The sequence below is a fragment of the Cyprinus carpio genome, chromosome B23 (genome assembly GCF_018340385.1).
Source record: "Cyprinus carpio isolate SPL01 chromosome B23, ASM1834038v1, whole genome shotgun sequence".
NCBI lineage: Eukaryota > Metazoa > Chordata > Actinopteri > Cypriniformes > Cyprinidae > Cyprinus > Cyprinus carpio.
In genome coordinates, this window is record NC_056619.1 from 19,070,823 (window position 1) to 19,078,968 (window position 8,146).

The following is an 8,146-nucleotide window of genomic DNA, read 5'->3' on the forward strand; positions in this document are numbered from 1 at the left end:
GATACAAATTATTATCCAAAGTATGTTTAGCATTCAAATAAGCCTTACCAATTTAATTGTTTTATAGAAGACAGAAAACGTCAAATCGGCCTAAAGAATAAATCAGGACATTATTCATCTCACAATGTGCTTTTATGATGCACATTATAATCCAGGCTCTTTTTTAATAACAAACATTGAAAGTAACCACTTTCTGTTTGATAATGTTTTTTTATGTTTTTTTTTATTTTGATTGTAATTTGTTTTTTTGATGGTGATGCTTTATTTTTTATTATGATGTTTTGGTTTTTATTATTATTATCAATGCTAAAAATTATTTGTTCTGCTTAATATTTTTGTGGAAACCCTGATACATTTTTTTTCGCGATTAATTGTTAAACTGAAAGTTCTAAAGAATGGCTTTTATGTGATATAATAGACAACTGAAATCTTTTGAAACATTATTAATGACTTTACTGTCACTTTTGATCAATTTAATGCATCTTTTCTCAACAGAAGTATATTAATTCATTAATTTATTTAAAAGAAAACATTGTAAACAGTGTAAATTCTTCTACAAGTGCACATCAGCTCAAAATGTCAAAGTAAACAGACTCAAACATTTAAACACTTTAATGGAATTATAAAGACACATTTTTTTCTCTGACAAAATTACAAGAACAGCGGAAATATGAGAAAGATGGAAGATGAAGGAAGTGCTGTGAATATCTGTCTGTTAAGGTAAAGGTTGAAATGATGAGGCAACACTGTGAGATAAAGAGAAAGCCTGTGCTGATTGTTAAAACAAAAGCAAACCAAAACCAAGTCGCAAACACACAGAGGGATTGAGGTGACAGATGGTTTATTAGCGATAGAAGAGAGAACACAGGACCAGACCCCTGCCCAAAACGATCCGCTGGCAACCAGACACGTGAATTCAGACACACTCTCTCAAACTCAGAGAAACATACACAGATTGATCAGATAAAGAGAAAGCGAGAGAAAAGAAAGAGGAGAAAGGGAGGAGGGCCGAGCGAGGGAGCGCTGCACTGATGGTGATTAGCTGAAGAAACTGTCTCTGTCCTCAGATTTGGCCCCGTCTTGGCATGCGTTCGTTTGACCGTTTGTTTGTGAGAGTGCAGAAACCTATAGAGCAGCGTGCCAGTGGCTGATAATCATAGAAAAACAATATTAACTGTACACACACACACAAAACAACAGTACAACAGTTCATAGATGAGAAGTAGGTCAAACAGGAAAGCTACAACACAGGGCAAAAGTGATGAAAGAACACCAAGGAAATAGATAGTAAAAGAACACTTAAAAAATCACTGAAATCAGCTAAAATACTAAGCTTCTTGGAGGCAAATAGTCCTTGCATTTCACTGGCAATTACACTTCTAGTGAATTAGTGACCTAATTAAAAATTCTAGACCTAAAAGTGTTGTTCATTATTGTCACAGTTTGGAAAACATCATGTCAGAAGTACTGTAATTTGAGACACCAACAGTTTAAATACATGAACTTATAAATTATTCAGTTCATTCTACAAAACGGGTGGCGTTGTGTCCCCCAGATATGTTTAAAATTAAAATAAATAACAGCTGACAGAAGCCAAGTTATTCTATGTGATAATATAGACAATATTTTTATACACACATCAAAAAAAAAAAAAAAAACCTTTTTGATTATATATATATATATATATATATATATATAATATAATTGCATACTACTATTCTCTCTCTCTCTCTCTCTCTCTCTCTCTCTCTCTCTCTCTCTCTCTCTCTATATATATATATATATATATATATATATAAAACATACTACTGTTTTTTTTTAATTGCACTATTCCATAACCAGCAGCTTTTCAAGTCACAGCTGAAATCTTTTAAAGGGGAATCATAAAATGTCAACTCTGTTCTCAAATGTTAAAAGTAGATAAAACTGAAAATCCTGTTACTTTTCTAAAAACATAATAACACCTCAACATGTCTTGATATCTGTTTTGAAATAAATTAAAATCTCCCTTAAAGGGTAAGTTCACCTAAAAATGAAAATTAGCCCATCCTCAAGGCATCCTGTATATGACTTTCTTCTTTCAGCCGAATCCAGTTGGAGTTATATTAAAAAATTGTCTTTGATCTTTCAAGCTGTTTAATGCCAATCAGTGGATGTTGCATGCATCAGTCCAAAAGAAGTGAAATAAAAAGCGCCCAACCATTAAAAAAGTGTCTCACACGGCTCCAGGGGGTGAACAAAGGCCTCCTATAGTGAATTGATGCTTTTTTGTAAGAAAAATATCCATATTCAAAACGTAATTATCACTTTAATTTAGCTTGCGCCAACAGTTGTACATGGAAGCAGCTCCGGGAGTATGATGTATGAGGTAAGCGCTGCACATACATATATCAAAAAGTTTTTTTTTTTTTTTTTTTTTTTTTTTTTTTTTTTTTGGATGTATGAAAAAAATGTCAATATTATCACATAGTAAAACTTGGCTTCTGTCAGCTGTTCATTATTTAATTTAATTTTAAACATATCTGGGGGACACAATGCCACCCGTTTTGTAGAATGAACTGAATAATGAGAAATGTATGGGCTTATTTTCATTTTTGGGTGAACTAACCCTTTAAGAATGCAACACGTAAGCACACTGGACTCCAAATATCAATTGGTGCATTAAATGCCATCTTTGTAGTTTTTATGTTATGTCACATATAAAATTTTCAGTTTTCAGTTTCTCAAATTATGAGTTTGAAAAATACAAGCATGGTTTTACTAAGCATTCTTGGAAACTAATAACTGCAATATTAAGGCTGATTTCTTATTGAAGATACAGTGTGCTAATGAAAACTGTCATCATTTACTTTCATACATAAAAGAAGACATTTTGAAAAATGTTATTTTTTTTCTGTACTTTGGAAGTCAGTGGGGACCAATGTTGTTCTTTAAAATATCTTTTTATTTTTTTTTCTTCATATAGAAACTCAAACTCAGATTTACACTTCACCCACATGCACACACTTTTACACAGGGGGCAAAACTAGAACTACCACTTCTGTGTAAGCTGTAAGCCCAGAGGGGCCTGTTCGGTGACTGCTGTTCCTGCTGTAATGTAGTGAACATTTCCTTATGGGAAATAATCTGCATGCGTTCATATTGCTCATACAGGCCAAGTTATTCAAACACATAATAAGGCAAAACAGTTATGAAAAGGGCAGAAAAGTGAATATGAATGAAGAATGTGTGCACATGTATGCATGGGGGTTGAGGTCGTTTTGTTGCTAAAAAGTAAAAAGCTGCCTCTTGCTTCCCGCGCTAAGTCATATTGTGTATGTGTGTGTTGTACTCCATTCACCTGGTGAAATAGAGCAGAATGAACAGACTAAATGGAGCTCATTATTCATCCCGATACACACTCCCGCCACACACACATGCATGCATGCATACCCCCTGCCCTGACCGCCCAACACCAGGCTGCTGGCCACACTTTTGTTACCCTCTAAATGATCCTGACAGCAAATGAAGCAGCACATACACAATTTGGGCCACTCGTCATTGGTCACTGGACATCACCAGCTTGAAAATCTTTGAATGTGTCACTCAGTTATACTATATTTCTTTTTTTTCCAGAATCTTCATATTTACAGTGATGCAACTAGTTCAGAATAATGTGAAATGAAAGCGAAAGTTGGTCTGTAAATGACAGTACGAGTTGGTCACAAGTCTTTCCGGTTTCTCCTCTTCAGTGGTGTTTAGAAGTGAATGCTGATTTTTCCACAGACCTGTCCTTTTGTAATATGTGTCATTTCAAGCACATTCCAACTTATATTTTAGAATCAAAACATTGCAACATGTGATTTGACTCCGACTGTCATGAATGTGACGTAAACTCAATGACAGTCATTCATGAAATTCAAAGAATGAATTTCTCTGAATCATTCCTAAAAACACACTTTCATAAATGAAGAATAAGAAGAAAAATGGGAAAATAAGAAACTATAATAAATAATACAATAATATATAATAATAATGTATAATATCATAATAAAAAAATATATTCAATTTTCCCCAAGTGATACAATACAATCAGTTATCCCCAAAAAGGGGTCATTTCATTTCAAAAAGTAAATCATTTCATTTTCAAAAACACTTCACTTTCAAATACAGACATTTTTTTTTAAAACAAATTAACATTTTTATTCACCAAGGATGCATTAAATTGGTCCTAAGTTAAAGTAAAATTTCTATTTCAAAAATTATTTTCTTTTCAAATGTTTTATTTACCAAATTTATTCATATATTATATTATATTATATTATATTATATTATATTATATTATATTATATTATATTTATACATTATTTCTGAAGGATCATGTGACACTGAAGAATAACGATGCTACCAATTCAGTTTTGCATCACAGGAATACATTTATATATATATTAAAATAGAAAAGAGCAATTTAAAATCATAATATTATTTCACAATATTACTGTTTTTACTATTAGTTACTATAACTTTTACGTTTACTGTTGCTTTAATCAAATAAATGCAGTCTTGGTGATCATTAAAGAGTTCTTTCAAAAACATAAAAAAAAAAAAACAATCCCAAACTTTTTTAATGTCAAAATAGTTTTATTAAGATTTTTTATTAATTATTTTTATTGATTATTTCATACTGTCTGTGTTGCAAAGATGAGGCCCACTAAGTGAAAAGTTCATTTTGAAAGTCTATTTATCAAAGTTGTGTGAGTGTGTGTGTGGGTGTGGCATGAATGCATGTAAGCCCTGATGGCTGTGTGTGTGTGTGTGTGTGTGTGTGTGTGTGTGTGTGTGTGTGTGTGTGTGTGTAGTGCAATGCAGTCAGGGGATTCCACAACACCTGCTCAAGCGTTATCACTCATTTTATAGTGGTACATTAAATGGCAGTACTGTTTCAATAAATATACACAAGTACAAAAACAAACAGACAACTCACATTGATATGCATTAATTCAAGTTATTAGACACAGTAGCCCCTCATGAGGGAGTTTCCAATTTATGTATGTGTAGTTTTAAATATATCTGTCTTTGTAGCCACAAGTTAAAATGACGGATATTAGAAACATGAGTGTATTTTTAGTACATTTTGTACCATGAACGTGTTACATGCTCTCAAATAATGTTGTATGCACTATGCACATACACAAATATGAGTACATCATACACAAAAGAAAAGAAAAAAGGAGAAGTAGTATATGTGTGCGATTTGTTAGTGGTTAGTGTAAGAGAGCTGGAGTACGAAATGAAAACAACTCAACAAGTCACTTCCCCTAAAGCTACACACACACACACACACACACACACATTCCACAATACCTTATTAATATCATAGAAATATTCTCTTATGACAGCGGGGGGAGGGATTTGGAGATGTTTTCAATTTGTGTTAGTGTGATTGGGTCAATACAGTGGAGGAGAGGCTGTCAGTGATGGACAGTGCATGACGGTGCGAGGATGTGTGAAAAAGAGCGACAGAAGCTGATACAAGGGAAAGTGTTAAAAAATAATGCTGATGATGTTTAGAAGAAATGCAAAAGAGAAGCATGAAGAAAAGAAATTATGCTAACTGTAAAAATTCGAGGTTAATACTTTACATATTTGCACTGTGCCGAAACTACAATTAATAAATGTGGTAGACGTAAAAAAAAAATAAAAAATTAAAACTTGTATCCCATAAATTCAAGAAGAGTTATCTTAAAATGGTAATTACATTAAATATGTGCGTATGTATGTATGTGTGTGTATATATATATATATATAAATGTGTGTGTGTGTGTATTATATATATATATAATGTGTTAAATAGATAAATAACATTAATATATCATATTAGTTTTACTTATAACAGCAAATACATTTTAGTATATCAAACAGAGCAGCTGAACTTCGCACACCATCACTGAACAAATTTCTGCACATATGTGCAACTTTGCAAGACAAAAGGTGGAAAATACGTTTTGAGTTCTCTCATATCCACCCTAAACCACATCGCTATTAAACTGGGAAGCCACCACTCTGGGTTCCCCTTCACACACAACTGCATGCACACACGCACACACAGACACACACACATGCAGAGAGAGAGTTAGGCATTATCAGAGCAGAGCACTTGGGTAATGTGTCATCAGAAACACTTGGGTTTCAGACAGACCTAAGCAAAGATAACAGACAAAAACCACAGACACACACACAGAGAAGGAGAGAGAAAGTGGATAGGATTGAAAAAAAGTAGAAGCACAGAAGGTCAGAGAGATAAGATATGTTTTTGTTTGTTGTTTAATGGATAGAAAGTGAGAATGACAACATATCGAGGACTATCTTCATATCATAAATAAAGCAAGAATACTTCGATATCTAAAAAAAAATAATTTAGCTTATATAAAATTAATCTATTAAATATGCAATAAAAAATTATAACCCATAATCTTTTCCTACAAAAAAATAATATTAATAATAATATTACAGAAAAAAATATTTGTACTGAAGCTTACAAGCTTTAATACGAAAGCAAACGTATCATAAAATGTGGTCCATTTGTGTTTTGCTATATTCCAAGTAATAAAATAGCTTAGTTTGAGTTATTAACCACTGTGATTGATCAAAAAAATTCACTGAAAAAATTCAACAATATGCTCGTGAATTGGGCATCGTTTTTCTCTCATTCATTTTAAAGGAGACCTACTGCATGGATGACTTTCAGAATACTGTTTTTGCTTTTGTGTCCTTTTTAATGCCTAAAACCACCAGTCCTTGTGCAACCAGAGCGTCCAGAACATTCTTCAAAATTTTCCCTCGTGTTCCACAGACGATAGAAAATGGTACACTTTTGGAACAACATAAGGAAGAATAAAGAGTTTGTCTAAATGAGCAGAAATCAAAGTTATTTTTTTTTTGTTAAGTAATTCTTTCAACAGAACATATATTTTATGTTTGTGAACTGTAGAGGAAATTTTGTTGTAAATATACTATGCAGTCTTTCTAACTTCAGAATCGTTTGAAGAATTGGTCATAATCCTTTTAATGAATCTGTAGGATTGACTCACTAAAAATCACCTTTTTAGAGTTAAGTTCGTAAGGTTAAGTTATGCTTTATGTTTTATTTTTCATTAAGCCCTTGACAGCGAAACAGAAAAAAGTCATCATTAAGGTTAAAAAATTAACCTTAAAGAAATCAAATGTCACAATGGCTTTCATGTTTCCTTGCACACTTTCACAAATAATTTCAAGACTGTTGCCATAGTAACCGACAAAATCAAAAGCCGAGACTCTCATGTTGCACATATTTGAAAGATTGTCTAATTTTTCTAAACTCTGATTCATTACTAAAATACCTTACAAGCCAAAAAGAAAATAACACAGAATGGAGAATGAAAGAAAGTTACCCATGTAGCCAAGCCTCCATCACTGTGGCGATTTAACCTACCTTCACATCCATCTGAAAAACCACAGAAACACACACAAACTAAATCACACACAAGTGCTCAAACGATATTTGCTTCATACTCACTTTGTCCTTTGAAATCTCAACAAATTGACTACATACAAACCACACGCAAAGCCAAGTAAGAACGAGTAGATTAAGCCGACTCACCGTGTGATGTTTGATCGGAATGGGGAAGAGGGAGCATAGGAGTTATGCAAAACACACATAGATTCACTGCCATTTCGCACAGCTGACTCATTACACTGCTTTTGGACAAACTTTTGGCCCAAAGGTTAGAGTTCTGGTGTTTAATGGAATAACTATTTTAAGAAGCATAACATATGAACACAAAAATCAATGCAGTCACCTGATTTTCAAGGTAAAGTCAATGTATAGGGATTGTACCATGAATACCACAGCATATTAGTCTACTTCCTAAATTCTCACAGACTAAAAAAGTGCATTAAATGTCCATGAGGCCAACACTATAAAATGTAAGCAATTGCAAAATGTGACCTTTGACATGGTGTTGTAGTGTAGTGCAATGTTAACAGCTAAATATTCCAAGTCATAATACTAACCATAAACTTTTCAATCAAAAAATCAACTGCACAAATGATTTTATAATTTATTCTAGTAGGTAGTTAAACCAGCTGCAAATTAGAATATTTCTGGTTAATTCAATTCTACAAGCTA